This window comes from Bombina bombina, chromosome 5 (assembly GCF_027579735.1).
Source record: "Bombina bombina isolate aBomBom1 chromosome 5, aBomBom1.pri, whole genome shotgun sequence".
Classification (NCBI taxonomy): domain Eukaryota; kingdom Metazoa; phylum Chordata; class Amphibia; order Anura; family Bombinatoridae; genus Bombina; species Bombina bombina.
Window position 1 is genome coordinate 260,086,322 of NC_069503.1, and position 17,837 is coordinate 260,104,158.

The window sequence follows — 17,837 nt, forward strand, 5'->3', positions numbered from 1 at the left end:
GTAAATTATAAGATATGATGAAAATTATGGTATCTTTTGAAAGTCAATTTAATGGCGAGAAAAACGGTATATAATATGTGTGGGTACAGTAAATGAGTAAGAGGAAAATTACAGCTAAACACAAACACCGCAAAAATGTAAAAATAGCCTTGGTCCCAAACGGACAGAAAATGGAAAAGTGCTGCGGTCATTAAGGGGTTAAGGGAAGGAAATTGAAAATTGGGCTTGGTCCTTAAGGGGTTAATGTGTATGAGGATTTTTGTAGATTAATCATTTTATAAGCTTTTAAAGGATTGTGATGGACCCCATAATGTTTTACAGTAAACAAAAAAAAGATAATCTTCATAATCCTTTAAAGGGATAGGAAAGTCAAAATTAAACTTGCATGATTGAGATAGAGCATGCCATTTTAAGACACTTCTATTTTCAAATGTACTTTGTTTTCTTGATATCCATTATTGAAAAAAATGCACATATCCTACACTAGTGGGGACTAGCCAGTGATTTGTGCCTACACAAATTTGTCTCTTGTTATTGGTTGACTAGTTGTGTTCAGCTAGCTCCCAGCAGTGCATTGCTGCTCATTCAACAAAGGATATCAAAATAATGAGGCAATTTTTATAATATAAGTACATATGAAAGTTGTTTAAAATTGTATTTTATACCTAAATCCTGAGAGAATTATTTTTTTTGTTTCATGTCCCTTTAAGAAGAATGAGTAATCATAGGAAAAAAAACAGCTTTATTTACAATTTTAATGCTCTCATCATGAGGGTTTCCAGAAATATGTCTGGAGGGGAAAAAACAAAATCAAAAGAATCATTATTCAAACAGGGTGCACCCCACATAACAGCATAAGTTTTAATAGAGATTTAAGGGCTGATTTATCAATGTCTGTAGCGCTGTAGCGTATCATGTCCGACAGACATCGCTAAATTCCGACAGCATACGCTGTCAGCATTTAAAATTGCAAAAGCATTTCACCAGAACTGCTTGTTCAAGGCCGCTCCCTGCAGATTCACAGCTAATCGGCCGCTAGCAGGGGGCATTAATCAGCCCGATTGTATAGGATTGGGTGGATTGCAGACCGCAGCCTCAGTGGACCAGTTGTGGAGCAGTGGTCCTGAGAACAGTAGGTAGAGAGCATAGTGAGTACAGCAGGTAGAGTGCATTGTGAGCAGTAGGTAGAGAGCATTGTGAGTAAAGTAGGTAGAGAGCATTGTGAGTACAGTCGGTAGAGGGCATTGTGAGTACAGTAAGTAGAGAGCATTGTGAGTATAGTAGGTAGAGAGCATTGTGAGCAGTAGGTAGAGAGAATTGTGAGAAAAGTAGGTAGAGAGCATTGTGAGTACAGTCGGTAGAGGGCATTGTGAGTACAGTAAGTAGAGAGCATTGTGAGTATAGTAGGTAGAGAGCATTGTGAGTATAGTAAGTAGAGAGCATTGTGAGTACAGTAAGTAGAGAGTATTGTGAGTACAGCAGGTAGAGTGCATTGTGAGTACAGCAGGTAGAGAGCATTGTGAGTAGAGTAGGTAGAGAACATTGTGATTACAGTAGGTAGAGAGCATTGTGAGTACAGTAGGTAGAGGGCATTGTGAGTACAGTAGGTAGAGAGCATTGTGAGTACAGTAGGTAGAGAGCATTGTGAGTACAGTAGGTAGAGATAATTGTGACTACAGCAGGTAGAGAGCATTGTGAGTACAGGAGGTAGAGAGCATTGTGAGTACAGTATGTAGAGAGCATTGTGAGTACAGCAGGTAGAGAGCATTGTGAGTACAGTAGGTAGAAAGCATTGTGAGTACAGTAGGTAGAGAGCATTGTGAGTACAGTAAGTAGAGAGCATTGTGAGTACAGCAGGTAGAGAGCATTGTGAGTACAGTAGGTAGAGAGCATTGTGAGTACAGTAAGTAGAGAGTATTGTGAGTACAGCAGGTAGAGCGCATTGTGAGTACAGCAGGTAGGGAGCATTGTGAGTAGAGTAGGTAGAGAGCATTGTGATTACAGTAGGTAGAGAGCATTGTGAGTACAGTAGATAGAGGGCATTGTGAGTAGAGGAGGTAGACTGCATTGTGAGTACAGCAGGTAGAGAGCATTGTGAGTATAGTAGGTAGAGAGCATTGTGAGTACAGTAGGTAGAGAGCATTGTGAGTACAGTAAGTAGAGAGTATTGTGAGTACAGCAGGTAGAGTGCATTGTGAGTACAGCAGGTAGAGAGCATTGTGAGTAGAGTAGGTAGAGAACATTGTGATTACAGTAGGTAGAGAGCATTGTGAGTACAGTAGGTAGAGGGCATTGTGAGTACAGTAGGTAGAGGGCATTGTGAGTTCAGTAGGTAGAGAAAATTGTGAGTACAGTAGGTAGAGAGCATTGTGAGTACAGTAAGTAGAGAGCATTGTGAGTACAGCAGGTAGAGAGCATTGTGAGTACAGTAGGTAGAGAGCATTGTGAGTACAGCAGGTAGAGAGCATTGTGAGTACAGTAGGTAGAGAGCATTGAGAGTACAGCAGGTAGAGAGCATTGTGAGTAATGCTCTCATCATGAGGGTTTCCAGAAATATGTCTGGAGGGGAAAAAATAAAATCAAAAGAATCATTATTCAAACAGGGTGTACCCCACATAACAGCATAAGTTTTAATAGAGATTTAAGGGCTGATTTATCAATGTCTGTAGCGCTGTAGCGTATCATGTCCGACAGACATCTCTAAATTCCGACAGCATACGCTGTCAGCATTTAAAATTGCAAAAGCATTTCACCAGAACTGCTTGTTCAAGGCCGCTCCCTGCAGATTCACAGCTAATCGGCCGCTAGCAGGGGGCATTAATCAGCCCGATTGTATAGGATTGGGTGGATTGCAGACCGCAGCCTCAGTGGACCAGTTGTGGAGCAGTGGTCCTGAGAACAGTAGGTAGAGAGCACAGTGAGTACAGCAGGTAGAGTGCATTGTGAGCAGTAGGTAGAGAGCATTGTGAGTAAAGTAGGTAGAGAGCATTGTGAGTACAGTCGGTAGAGGGCATTGTGAGTACAGTAAGTAGAGAGCATTGTGAGTATAGTAGGTAGAGAGCATTGTGAGCAGTAGGTAGAGAGAATTGTGAGTAAAGTAGGTAGAGAGCATTGTGAGTACAGTCGGTAGAGGGCATTGTGAGTAAAGTAAGTAGAGAGCATTGTGAGTATAGTAGGTAGAGAGCATTGTGAGTATAGTAAGTAGAGAGCATTGTGAGTACAATAGGCAGAGAGCATTGTGAGTACAGTAGGTAGAGAGCATTGTGAGTACAGTAGGTAGAGATAATTGTGACTACAGCAGGTAGAGAGCATTGTGAGTACAGGAGGTAGAGAGCATTGTGAGTACAGTATGTAGAGAGCATTGTGAGTACAGCAGGTAGAGAGCATTGTGAGTACAGTAGGTAGAAAGCATTGTGAGTACAGTAGGTAGAGAGCATTGTGAGTACAGTAAGTAGAGAGCATTGTGAGTACAGCAGGTAGAGAGCATTGTGAGTACAGTAGGTAGAGAGCATTGTGAGTACAGTAAGTAGAGAGTATTGTGAGTACAGCAGGTAGAGCGCATTGTGAGTACAGCAGGTAGGGAGCATTGTGAGTAGAGTAGGTAGAGAGCATTGTGATTACAGTAGGTAGAGAGCATTGTGAGTACAGTAGATAGAGGGCATTGTGAGTAGAGGAGGTAGACTGCATTGTGAGTACAGCAGGTAGAGAGCATTGTGAGTATAGTAGGTAGAGAGCATTGTGAGTACAGTAGGTAGAGAGCATTGTGAGTACAGTAGGTAGAGAGCATTGTGAGTACAGTAAGTAGAGAGTATTGTGAGTACAGCAGGTAGAGTGCATTGTGAGTACAGCAGGTAGAGAGCATTGTGAGTAGAGTAGGTAGAGAACATTGTGATTACAGTAGGTAGAGAGCATTGTGAGTACAGTAGGTAGAGGGCATTGTGAGTACAGTAGGTAGAGGGCATTGTGAGTTCAGTAGGTAGAGAACATTGTGAGTACAGTAGGTAGAGAGCATTGTGAGTACAGTAAGTAGAGAGCATTGTGAGTACAGCAGGTAGAGAGCATTGTGAGTACAGTAGGTAGAGAGCATTGTGAGTACAGCAGGTAGAGAGCATTGTGAGTACAGTAGGTAGAGAGCATTGAGAGTACAGCAGGTAGAGAGCATTGTGAGTACAGTAGATAGAGGGCATTGTGAGTAGAGTAGGTAGAGAGCATTGTGAATACAGTAGGTAGAGACTAGAGGGCATTGTGAGTACAGTAGGTAGAGGGCATTGTGAGTACAGTAGGTAGAGAGCATTGTGAGTACAGTAGATAGAGACTAGAGGGCATTGTGAATACAGTAGGTAGAGAATAGAGGGCATTGTGAGTACAGTAGGTAGAGCACATTGTGAGTACAGTAGGTAGAGGGCATTGTGAGTACAGTAGGTAGAGAGCATTGTGAGTGCAGCAGGTAGAGAGCATTGTGAGTACAGTAGTTAGAGGGCATTGTGAGTACAGTAGGTATAGAGCATTGTGAGTACAGTAGGTAGAGTGCATTGTGAATACAGTAGGTAGAGAGCAATGTAAGTAAAGTAAGTAGAGAACATTGTGAGTACAGCAGGTAGAGAGCATTTGTGAGTACAGCAGGTAGAGCGCATTGTGAGTACAGCAGGTAGGGAGCATTGTGAGTAGAGTAGGTAGAGAGCATTGTGATTACAGTAGGTAGAGAGCATTGTGAGTACAGTAGATAGAGGGCATTGTGAGTAGAGGCGGTAGACTGCATTGTGAGTACAGCAGGTAGAGAGCATTGTGAGTATAGTAGGTAGAGAGCATTGTGAGTACAGTAGGTAGAGAGCATTGTGAGTACAGTAGGTAGAGAGCATTGTGAGTACAGTAAGTAGAGAGTATTGTGAGTACAGCAGGTAGAGTGCATTGTGAGTACAGCAGGTAGAGAGCATTGTGAGTAGAGTAGGTAGAGAACATTGTGATTACAGTAGGTAGAGAGCATTGTGAGTACAGTAGGTAGAGGGCATTGTGAGTACAGTAGGTAGAGGACATTGTGAGTTCAGTAGGTAGAGAACATTGTGAGTACAGTAGGTAGAGAGCATTGTGAGTACAGTAAGTAGAGAGCATTGTGAGTACAGCAGGTAGAGAGCATTGTGAGTACAGTAGGTAGAGAGCATTGTGAGTACAGCAGGTAGAGAGCATTGTGAGTACAGTAGGTAGAGAGCATTGAGAGTACAGCAGGTAGAGAGCATTGTGAGTACAGTAGATAGAGGGCATTGTGAGTAGAGTAGGTAGAGAGCATTGTGAATACAGTAGGTAGAGACTAGAGGGCATTGTGAGTACAGTAGGTAGAGGGCATTGTGAGTACAGTAGGTAGAGAGCATTGTGAGTACAGTAGATAGAGACTAGAGGGCATTGTGAATACAGTAGGTAGAGAATAGAGGGCATTGTGAGTACAGTAGGTAGAGCACATTGTGAGTACAGTAGGTAGAGGGCATTGTGAGTACAGTAGGTAGAGAGCATTGTGAGTGCAGCAGGTAGAGAGCATTGTGAGTACAGTAGTTAGAGGGCATTGTGAGTACAGTAGGTATAGAGCATTGTGAGTACAGTAGGTAGAGTGCATTGTGAATACAGTAGGTAGAGAGCAATGTAAGTAAAGTAAGTAGAGAACATTGTGAGTACAGCAGGTAGAGAGCATTTGTGAGTACAGTAGGTAGAGAGCATTGTGAGTACAGCAGGTAGAGAGCATTGTGAGTACAGTAGGTTGAGAGCATTGTGAGTACAGCAGGTAGAGAGCATTGTGATTACAGTAGGTAGAGAGCATTGTGAGTACAGTAGATAGAGGGCATTTTGGGTAGAGAGCATTGTGAATACAGTAGATAGAGACTAGAGGGCATTGTGAGTACAGTAGATAGAGGGCATTGTGAGTACAGTAAGTAAAGGGCATTGTGAGTACAGCAGGTAGAGAGCATTGTGAGTGCAGCAGGTAGAGAGCATTGTGAGTACAGTAGTTAGAGGGCATTGTGAGTACAGTATGTATAGAGCATTGTGAGTACAGTAGGTAGACAGCATTGTGAGTACAGTAGGTAGAGAGCATTGTGAGTACAGCAGGTAGAGGGCATTGTGAGTACAGCAGGTAGAGAGCATTGTGAGTACAGCAGGTAGAGAGCATTGTGAGTACAGTAGGTATATAGCATTGTGAGTACAGTAGGTAGAGAGCATTGTGAGTACAGTAGGTAGGTAGAGAGCATTGTGAGTACAGCAGGTAGAGAGCATTGTGGGTACAGTAGGTAGAGGGCATTGTGAGCTCTGCAGGTAGAGAGCATTGTGAGTACAGTAGGTAGAGAGCATTGTGAGTACAGTTGGTAGAGGGCATTGTGAGTACAGTAGGTAGAGAGCATTGTGAGTACAGTAGGTAGAGAGCATTGTGAGCACTGCAGCTAGAGAGCATTGTGAGTACAGTAGGTAAAGGCCATTGTGAGTACAGCAGGTAGAGGGTATTGTGAATACAGTAAATAGAGATCATTGTGAGTACAGCAGGTAGAGAGCATTGAGAGTACAGTAGGTAGAGAGCATTGTGAGCACTGCAGCTAGAGAGCATTGTGAGTACAGTAGGTAGAGGCCATTGTGAGTACAGCAGGTAGAGGGTATTGTGAATACAGTAAGTAGAGAGCATTGAGAGTACAGCAGGTAGAGAGCAGTGAGAGTACAGCAGGTAGAGAGCATTGAGCGTACAGCAGGTAGAGAGCATTGTGAGTACAGTAGGTAGAGAGCATTGTGAGTACAGCAGGTAGAGATCATTGTGAGTACAGTAGGTAGAGAGTATTGTGAGTACAGTCGGTAGAGGGCATTGTGAGTACAGTAGGGTAGGTAGAAAGCATTGTGAGTACAGTAGGTAGAGAACATTGTGAGTACAGTAGGTAGAGAGCATTGTGAGCACTGCAGGTAGAGAGCATTGTGAGTACAGCAGGTAGAGGGCATTGTGAGTACAGCAGGTAGAGGGCATTGTGAGAAAAGTAGGTAGAGAGCATTGAGACTACAGTAGGTAGAGAGCATTGAGAGTACAGCAGGTAGAGAGCAGTGAGAGTACAGCAGGTAGAGAGCATTGAGCGTACAGCAGGTAGAGAGCATTGTGAGTACAGTAGGTAGAGAGCATTGTGAGTACAGCAGGTAGAGATCATTGTGAGTACAGTAGGTAGAGAGTATTGTGAGTACAGTCGGTAGAGGGCATTGTGAGTACAGTAGGGTAGGTAGAAAGCATTGTGAGTACAGTAGGTAGAGAACATTGTGAGTACAGTAGGTAGAGAGCATTGTGAGCACTGCAGGTAGAGAGCATTGTGAGCACTGCAGGTAGAGAGCATTGTGAGTACAGTAGGTAAAGAGTATTGTGAGTACAGTAGGTAGAGAGCATTGTGAGTACAGTAGGTAGAGGGCATTGTGAGTACAGCAGGTAGAGGGCATTGTGAGTAAAGTAGGTAGAGAGCATTGTGAGTACAGTAGGTAGAGAGCATTGAGAGTACAGTAGGTAGAGGGCATTGTGAGTACAGCAGGTAGAGGGCATTGTGAGAAAAGTAGGTAGAGAGCATTGAGACTACAGTAGGTAGAGAGCATTGAGAGTACAGCAGGTTGAGAGCATTGTGAGTACAGTAGGTAGAGAGCATTGTGAGTACAGCAGGTAGAGAGCATTGTGAGTACAGTAGGTAGAGAGCATTGTGAGTACAGTAGATTGAGTGCATTGTGAGTAAAGTAGGTAGAGAGCATTGTGAGTACAGTAAGTAGAGAGCATTGTGAGTACAGTAGGTAGAGAGCATTGTGAGTACAGCAGGTAGAGAGCATTGTGAGTACAGTAGGTAGACAGCATTGTGAGTACAGTAAGTAGAGAGCATTGTGAGTACAGTAGGTAGAGAGCATTGTGAGTACAGTAAGTAGAGAGCATTGCGAGTACAGCAGGTAGAGAGCATTGTGAGTACAGTAGGTAAAGAGCATTGTGAGTACAGTAGGTAAAGAGTATTGTGACTACAGCAGGTAGAGAGCATTGTGAGTACAGTAGGTAGAGAGCATTGTGAGTACAGTACGTAGAGAGCATTGTGAGCACAGCAGGTAGAGAGCATTGTGAGTACAGTAGGTAGAAAGCATTGTGAGTACAGTAGGTAGAGAGCATTGTGAGTACAGTAAGTAGAGAGCATTGTGAGTACAGCAGGTAGAGAGCATTGTGAGTACAGTAGGTAGAGAGCATTGTGAGTACAGTAGGTAGAGAGCATTGTGAGTACAGTAAGTAGAGAGTATTGTGAGTACAGCAGGTAGAGCGCATTGTGAGTACAGCAGGTAGAGAGCATTGTGAGTAGAGTAGGTAGAGAGCATTGTGATTACAGTAGGTAGAGAGCATTGTGAGTACAGTAGATAGAGGGCATTGTGAGTACAGTAGGTAGAGGGCATTGTGAGTTCAGTAGGTAGAGAACATTGTGAGTACAGTAGGTAGAGAGCATTGTGAGTACAGTAAGTAGAGAGCATTGTGAGTACAGCAGGTAGAGAGCATTGTGAGTACAGTAGGTAGAGAGCATTGTGAGTATAGTAGATAGAGAGCATTGTGAGTACAGTAGGTAGAGAGCATTGTGAGTACAGTAAGTAGAGAGTATTGTGAGTACAGCAGGTAGAGGGCATTGTGAGTACAGCAGGTAGAGAGCATTGTGAGTAGAGTAGGTAGAGAGCATTGTGATTACAGTAGGTAGAGAGCATTGTGAGTACAGTAGGTAGAGGGCATTGTGAGTACAGTAGGTAGAGGGCATTGTGAGTTCAGTAGGTAGAGAACATTGTGAGTACAGTAGGTAGAGAGCATTGTGAGTACAGTAAGTAGAAAGCATTGTGAGTACAGCAGGTAGAGAGCATTGTGAGTACAGTAGGTAGAGAGCATTGTGAGTACAGCAGGTGGAGAGCATTGTGAGTACAGCAGGTAGAGAGCATTGAGAGTACAGCAGGAAGAGAGCATTGTGATTACAGTAGGTAGAGAGCATTGTGAGTACAGTAGATAGAGGGCATTGTGAGTAGAGTAGGTAGAGAGCATTTTGAATACAGTAGGTAGAGACTAGAGGGCATTGTGAGTACAGTAGGTAGAGGGCATTGTGAGCACAGTAGGTAGAGAGCATTGTGAGTACAGTAGGTAGAGACTAGAGGGCATTGTGAGTACAGTAGGTAGAGCGCATTGTGAGTACAGTAGGTAGAGGGCATTGTGAGTACAGTAGGTAGAGAGCATTGTGAGTGCAGCAGGTAGAGAGCATTGTGAGTACAGTAGTTAGAGGGCATTGTGAGTACAGTAGGTATAGAGCATTGTGAGTACAGTAGGTAGAGTGCATTGTGAATACAGTAGGTAGATGTGACAGACCCTTCTGTCAGGACTGAAGGAGTTAACTGTGTTTAGCTTTAAGAAAGTTGCTGGCTCCAACCATAATTTAGTTAGTGATAAGAATTCCATTGTTTGATCACCCTCAGAGAGAAAACGCCTAAGTGATAAGAAGAGCCAAGAGTGTCTTGTGGTTGAAGTGTTTAAGTAATATAATTCTATTGTATCATGTCAAAGGGCTTGTTCCCTCCATGTAATGTACAACAGTCTTTCAACCCCCATCTGGGGGGGGGGGGGTCAGACCTGCATAAATACTAGGCATAGCCTTTAATAAATGTCATTCTGTTTAAACCTGAAAACTGGCTGGTTTGTGAATTGCTGATTCCCTATGCAGGACGTTGTTCCCTGGTATTAACCCTTGGTATCCTGTTGGTACCGTAACAATTGGTGGCAAGCGACGGAATGAACCTTATCGCCCAGAAGAGCAACTACACAAGCCAGTAACCTCAGGAAGAGGGGGATTATTACAATACTGACTAAGATGGAAAAGAGAAAAGTAAATTTTGCAGCTTTTAAAAACTTTCTGGAAACAGAAGGGGAGATTGATGGGTACCTTGCGGATTTTGAGAGGCAATGTGCACTACACAAGGTACCCGCAGAGGACTGGGTCACGATATTATCTGGAAAATTATCCGGCCGGGCCAGTGAGGCTTTTCAGGCCATTCCAGATGAGGAAGTCGGGGATTATAATACTATAAAAGAGGCTCTGCTCTCCAGGTATGCGGTTACACCGGAGGCATACCGGAGGCGGTTCAGAGACACTGTTAAATTAGCTGGAGATTCCTACCTTGAGTGGGCATGTAAGGTGCACCGCACAGCAGCTCACTGGATAGCGGGGTGCCAAGCCATATCTGGGGAAGAGGTGCTGCAGCTATTCCTGTTGGAATATTGCTTCGACAAGTTACCCGCAGGAGTTCGAGAGTGGGTTCGGGACCGTAAACCCTCCACCCTGCAGGAAGCGGCTCGCTTGGCAGATGAGTATACGGATGCCCGCAAACTGGACACTGCTACCACTAAGCCCCCTGCTAGAGTGGAGTACAGACCCCCAGTCACCCCAGCAGCTGCCAGTTACCAAACCCTGGCGCACCGCTATACCACACGGCCTCCGGCCACGAACTACCCTCAGAGAGCCCTGTTCAATTCGCAGTGCTACTCACAACCTATTCGGTGCTTTAGATGTAAGCAACTAGGGCACAAAAGACCAGAGTGTCCCCTAAACGCAGCGAACCAAGCGCAGTCCTGGAGAAGACCCGCCGGCGGAATCCCACGTAATCCTCAGCCTGCGGCCCGCTACGTAGAGGCGCAAGAATGCTGGAGCATCCTACATGAGGCAGACCTTGTGCAAGCTGCCCACCGGAATAACCGGCAACTGGTTAAAGTGAATGGGAAGAAGGTCAGTGGTCTACGGGATACTGGTGCTACCATGACCTTGCTTCAAAAGAACTTGGTGTCTGAGAAACAGTACACTGGAGACACTGTGGCTGTGAGGGTAGCAGGGGGCGATGTGTTCAGCCTACCTGTTGCCAGGGTACATTTGGATTGGGGAGTGGGCGCTAGACCTGTGAATGTGGGGGTCAAGAAGGACTTACCTGCTGATGTTCTTCTTGGAAATGACTTGGCCCCCCTTGTTTCTGCCTACGCTCCTATGGGTCCCGCTGATGTTAACCCTGTGACTACCCGTGCCCAGATCCATGCAGCAGAGACTGACCCACCTGCTGCTAAGCCCCAGGACGCTGAGCTCAGTAAATCTCTATCCGCTATTGATATGTGGAGGTCCCGTTACAATGCACTGATGAAGGATAAGAGGAGCGCAGAGGAAAAAGCACGTTTAGAACGTGAATCTCTGCTAGACAAGCTGCACCGACAGACTGCAGAAAACACCAGCTTGAGAGTGGGACATGAAACCTTAAAGACAAACTTAGCGACACTTGAGGAGAAGCTGATGGGATTTTGAAGGACTGTTTGGCCCTGGTCTGGGCACTGAGGAATTTGAACCCTTGTTTGTATGGACAGGAATTCTCTCTCATAACGGGAATACAGATGGATTGTCCCAGCAAACTGAATTGCCTACCACCTCCTAGTCCGGTCATCCCCAGGTTGACCCGTAAAAGGGTCAAGCCGGGTCTGCCGGAGTGTTCCACAAGGGGGGAGCTATGTGACAGACCCTTCTGTCAGGACTGAAGGAGTTAACTGTGTTTAGCTTTAAGAAACTATTTTCTAAACACAAGTTGCTGGCTCCAACCATAATTTAGTTAGTGATAAGAATTCCATTGTTTGATCACCCTCAGAGAGAAAACGCCTAAGTGATAAGAAGAGCCAAGAGTGTCTTGTTGTTGAAGTGTTTAAGTAATATAATTCTATTGTATCATGTCAAAGGGCTTGTTCCCTCCATGTAATGTACAACAGTCTTTCAACCCCCATCTGGGGGGGGGGGGGGTCAGACCTGCATAAATACTAGGCATAGCCTTTAATAAATGCCATTCTGTTTAAACCTGAAAACTGGCTGGTTTGTGAATTGCTGATTCCCTATGCAGGACGTTGTTCCCTGGTATTAACCCTTGGTATCCTGTTGGTACCGTAATAGTAGAGAGCAATGTAAGTAAAGTAAGTAGAGAGCATTGTGAGTACAGCAGGTAGAGAGCATTTGTGAGTACAGTAGGTAGAGAGCATTGTGAGTACAGCAGGTAGAGAGCATTGAGAGTACAGTAGGTAGAGAGCATTGTGAGCACTGCAGCTAAAGAGCATTGTGAGTACAGTAGGTAGAGGCCATTGTGAGTACAGCAGGTAGAGGGTATTGTGAATACAGTAAGTAGAGAGCATTGAGAGTACAGCAGGTAGAGAGCAGTGAGAGTACAGCAGGTAGAGAGCATTGAGAGTACAGCAGGTAGAGAGCATTGTGAGTACAGTAGGTAGAGAGCATTGTGAGTACAGCAGGTAGAGATCATTGTGAGTACAGTAGGTAGAGAGTATTGTGAGTACAGTCGGTAGAGGGCATTGTGAGTACAGTAGGGTAGGTAGAAAGCATTGTGAGTACAGTAGGTAGAGAACATTGTGAGTACAGTAGGTAGAGAGCATTGTGAGCACTGCAGGTAGAGAGCATTGTGAGCACTGCAGGTAGAGAGCATTGTGAGTACAGTAGGTAGAGATTATTGTGAGTACAGTAGGTAGAGAGCATTGAGAGTACAGTAGGTAGAGGGCATTGTGAGTACAGCAGGTAGAGGGCATTGTGAGTAAAGTAGGTAGAGAGCATTGTGAGTACAGTAGGTAGAGAGCATTGAGAGTACAGTAGGTAGAGGGCATTGTGAGTACAGCAGGTAGAGGGCATTGTGAGAAAAGTAGGTAGAGAGCATTGAGACTACAGTAGGTAGAGAGCATTGAGAGTACAGCAGGTTGAGAGCATTGTGAGTACAGTAGGTAGAGAGCATTGTGAGTACAGCAGGTAGAGAGCATTGTGAGTACAGTAGGTAGAGAGCATTGTGAGTACAGTAGATAGAGAGCATTGTGAGTAAAGTAGGTAGAGAGCATTGTGAGTACAGCAGGTAGAGAGCTTTGTGAGTACAGTAGGTAGACAGCATTGTGAGTACAGTAAGTAGAGAGCATTGTGAGTACAGTAGGTAGAGAGCATTGTGATTACAGTAAGTAGAGAGCATTGCGAATACAGCAGGTAGAGAGCATTGTGAGTACAGTAGGTAAAGAGCATTGTGAGTACAGTAGGTAAAGAGTATTGTGACTACAGCAGGTAGAGAGCATTGTGAGTACAGTAGGTAGAGAGCATTGTGAGTACAGTACGTCGAGAGCATTGTGAGTACAGCAGGTAGAGAGCATTGTGAGTACAGTAGGTAGAAAGCATTGTGAGTACAGTAGGTAGAGAGCATTGTGAGTACAGTAAGTAGAGAGCATTGTGAGTACAGCAGGTAAAGAGCATTGTGAGTACAGTAGGTAGAGAGCATTGTGAGTACAGTAGGTAGAGAGCATTGTGAGTACAGTAAGTAGAGAGCATTGTGAGTACAGCAGGTAGAGCGCATTGTGAGTACAGCAGGTAGAGAGCATTGTGAGTAGAGTAGGTAGAGAGCATTGTGATTACAGTAGGTAGAGAGCATTGTGAGTACAGTAGATAGAGGGCATTGTGAGTAGAGGAGGTAGACAGCATTGTGAATACAGTAGGCAGAGACTAGAGAGCATTGTGAGTACAGTAGGTAGAGGGCATTGTGAGTGCAGTAGGTAGAGGGCATTGGGAGTACAGTAGGTAGAGAGCATTGTGAGTACAGTAGGTAGAGAGCATTGTGAGTACAGTAAGTAGAGTGCATTGTGAGTACAGCAGGTAGAAAGCATTGTGAGTATAGTAGGTAGAGAGCATTGTGAGTAAAGCAGGTAGAGAGCATTGTGAGTACAGTAGGTAGAGAACATTGAGAGTACAGCAGGTAGAGAGCATTGTGATTACAGTAGGTAGAGAGCATTGTGAGTACAATAGATAGAGGGCATTGTGAGTAGAGTAGGTAGAGAGCATTGTGAATACAGTAGGTAGAGACTAGAGGGCATTGTGAGTACAGTAGGTAGAGGGCATTGTGAGTACTGTAGGTAGAGAGCATTGTGAGTACAGTAGGTAGAGACTAGAGGGCATTGTGAATACAGTAGGTAGAGACTAGAGGGCATTGTGATTACAGTAGGTAGAGCGCATTGTGAGTACAGTAGGTAGAGGGCATTGTGAGTACAGTAGGTAGAGAGCATTGTGAGTGCAGCAGGTAGAGAGCATTGTGAGTACAGTAGTTAGAGGGCATTGTGAGTACAGTAGGTATAAAGCATTGTGAGTACAGTAGGTAGAGTGCATTGTGAATACAGTAGGTAGAGAGCATTGTGAGTACAGTAAGTAGAGAGCATTGTGAGTACAGCAGGTAGAGAGCATTGTGAGTACAGTAGGTAGAGAGCAATGTGAGAACAGTAAGTAGAGAGCATTGTGAGTACAGCAGGTAGAGAGCATTTGTGAGTACAGTAGGTAGAGAGCATTGTGAGTACAGTAGGTAGAGAGCATTGTGAGTACAGTAAGTAGAGAGCATTGTGAGTACAGCAGGTAGATAGCATTGTGAGTACAGTAGGTAGAGAGCATTGTGAGTACAGCAGGTAGAGAGCATTGTGAGTACAGTAGGTAGAGAACATTGAGAGTACAGCAGGTAGAGAGCATTGTGATTACAGTAGGTAGAGAGCATTGTGAGTACAGTAGGTAGAGAGCATTGTGAGTACAGTAAGTAGAGAGCATTGTGAGTACAGCAGGTAGAGAGCATTGTGAGTACAGTAGGTAGAGAGCATTGTGAGTACAGCAGGTAGAGATCATTGTGAGTACAGTAGGTAGAGAAAATTGAGAGTACAGCAGGTAGAGAGCATTGTGATTACAGTAGGTAGAGAGCATTGTGAGTACAGTAGATAGAGGGCATTGTGAGTAGAGTAGGTAGAGAGCATTGTGAATACAGTAGGTAGAGACTAGAGGGCATTGTGAGTACAGTAGGTAGAGGGCATTGTGAGTACAGTAGGTAGAGAGCATTGTGAGTACAGTAGGTAGAGACTAGAGGGCATTGTGAATACAGTAGGTAGAGACTAGAGGGCATTGTGAGCACAGTAGGTAGAGCGCATTGTGAGTACAGTAGGTAGAGGGCATTGTGAGTACAGTAGGTAGAGAGCATTGTGAGTGCAGCAGGTAGAGAGCATTGTGAGTACAGCAGTTTGAGGGCATTGTGAGTACAGTAGGTATAGAGCATTGTGAGTACAGTAGGTAGAGTGCATTGTGAATACAGTAGGTAGAGAGCATTGTGAGTACAGTAAGTAGAGAGCATTGTGAGTACAGCATGTAATGAGCATTGTGAGTACTGTAGGTAGAGAGCATTGTTAGTACAGCAGGTAGAGAGCATTGTGATTACAGTAGGTAGAGAACATTGTGAGTACAGTAGATAGAGGGCATTTGGGTAGAGAGCATTGTGAATACAGTAGGTAGAGACTAGAGGGCATTGTGAGTACAGTAGGTAGAGGGCATTGTGAGTACAGTAGGTAGAGGGCATTGTGAGTACAGCAGGTAGAGAGCATTGTGAGTGCAGCAGGTAGAGAGCATTGTGAGTACAGTAGTTAGAGGGCATTGTGAGTACAGTATGTATAGAGCATTGTGAGTACAGTAGGTATACAGCATTGTGAGTACAGTAGGTAGAGAGCATTGTCAGTACAGCAGGTAGAGGGCATTGTGAGTACAGTAGGTAGAGGGCATTGTGAGTACAGTAGGTAGAGAGCATTTTGAGTACAGTAGGTAGAGATTAGAGAGCATTGTGAATAGAGTAGGTAGAGACTAGAGGGCATTGTGAGTACAGTAGGTAGAGGGCTTTGTGAGTACAGTAGGTAGAGAGCATTGTGAGTACAGTAGGTAGAGACTAGAGGGCATTGTGAATACAGTAGGTAGAGACTAGAGGGCATTGTGAGTACAGTAGGTAGAGCGCATTGTGAGTACAGTAGGTAGAGGGCATTGTGAGTACAGTAGGTAGAGAGCATTGTGAGTGCAGCAGGTAGAGAGCATTGTGAGTACAGTAGTTTGAGGGCATTGTGAGTACAGTAGGTATAGAGCATTGTGAGTACAGTAGGTAGAGTGCATTGTGAATACAGTAGGTAGAGAGCATTGTGAGTACAGTAAGTAGAGAGCATTGTGAGTACAGCAGGTAGAGAGCATTGTGAGTACTGTAGGTAGAGAGCATTGTGAGTACAGCAGGTAGAGAGCATTGTGATTACAATAGGTAGAGAGCATTGTGAGTACAGTAGATAGAGGGCATTTGGGTAGAGAGCATTGTGAATACAGTAGGTAGAGACTAGAGGGCATTGTGAGTACAGTAGGTAGAGGGCATTGTGAGTACAGTAGGTAGAGGGCATTGTGAGTACAGCAGGTAGAGAGCATTGTGAGTGCAGCAGGTAGAGAGCATTGTGAGTACAGTAGTTAGAGGGCATTGTGAGTACAGTATGTATAGAGCATTGTGAGTACAGTAGGTATACAGCATTGTGAGTACAGTAGGTAGAGAGCATTGTGAGTACAGCAGGTAGAGGACATTGTGAGTACAGTAGGTAGAGAGCATTGTGAGTACAGTAGGTAGAGAGCATTTTGAGTACAGTAGGTAGAGAGCATTGTGAGTTTAGCAGGTAGAGAGCATTGTGAGTACAGCAGGTAGAGATCATTGTGAGTACAGTAGGTAGAGAGCATTGTGAGTACAGTAGGTAGAGAGCATTGTGAGTACAGTACGTAGGTAGAGAGCATTGTGAGTACAGCAGGTAGAGAGCATTGTGGGTACAGTATGTAGAGGGCATTGTGAGCTCTGCAGGTAGAGAGCATTGTGAGTACAGTAGGTAGAGAGCATTGTGAGTACAGTAGGTAGAGAGCATTGTGAGTATAGTCGGTAGAGGGCATTGTGAGTACAGTAGGTAGAGAGCATTGTGAGTACAGTAGGTAGAGAGCATTGTGAGCACTGCAGCTAGAGAGCATTGTGACTACAGAAGGTAGAGAGCATTGTGAGTACAGTCGGTAGAGGGCATTGTGAGTACAGTAGGTAGAGAGCATTGTGAGTACAGTAGGTAGAGTGCATTGTGAGCACTGCAGCTAGAGAGCATTGTGAGTACAGTAGGTAGAGGCCATTGTGAGTACAGCAGGTAGAGAGTATTGTGAATACAGTAAATAGAGAGCATTGTGAGTACAGCAGGTAGAGAGCATTGAGAGTACAGCAGGTAGAGAGCATTGAGAGTACAGTAGATAGAGGGCATTGTGAGTAGAGTAGGTAGAGAGCATTGTGAATACAGCAGGTAGAGACTAGAGGGCATTGTGAGTACAGTAGGTAGAGGGCATTGTGAGTACAGTAGGTAGAGAGCATTTTGAGTACAGTAGGTAGAGACTAGAGGGCATTGTGAATAAAGTAGGTAGAGACTAGAGGGCATTGTGAGTACAGTAGGTAGAGGGCATTGTGAGTACAGTAGGTAGAGAGCATTGTGAGTACAGTAGGTAGAGACTAGAGGGCATTGTGAATACAGTAGGTAGAGACTAGAGGGCATTGTGAGTACAGTAGGTAGAGCGCATTGTGAGTACAGTAGGTAGAGGGCATTGTGAGTACAGTAGGTAGAGAGCATTGTGAGTACAGTAGGTAGAGAGCATTGTGAGTACAGTAAGTAGAGAGCATTGTGAGTACAGCAGGTAGAGAGCATTGTGAGTACAGTAGGTAGAGAGCATTGTGAGTACAGCAGGTAGAGAGCATTGTGAGTACAGTAGGTAGAGAGCATTGAGAGTACAGCAGGTAGAGAGCATTGTGATTACAGTAGGTAGAGAGCATTGTAAGTACAGTAGATAGAGGGCATTGTGAGTAGAGTAGGTAGAGAGCATTGTGAATACAGTAGGTAGAGACTAGAGGGCATTGTGAGTACAGTAGGTAGAGCGCATTGTGAGTACAGTAGG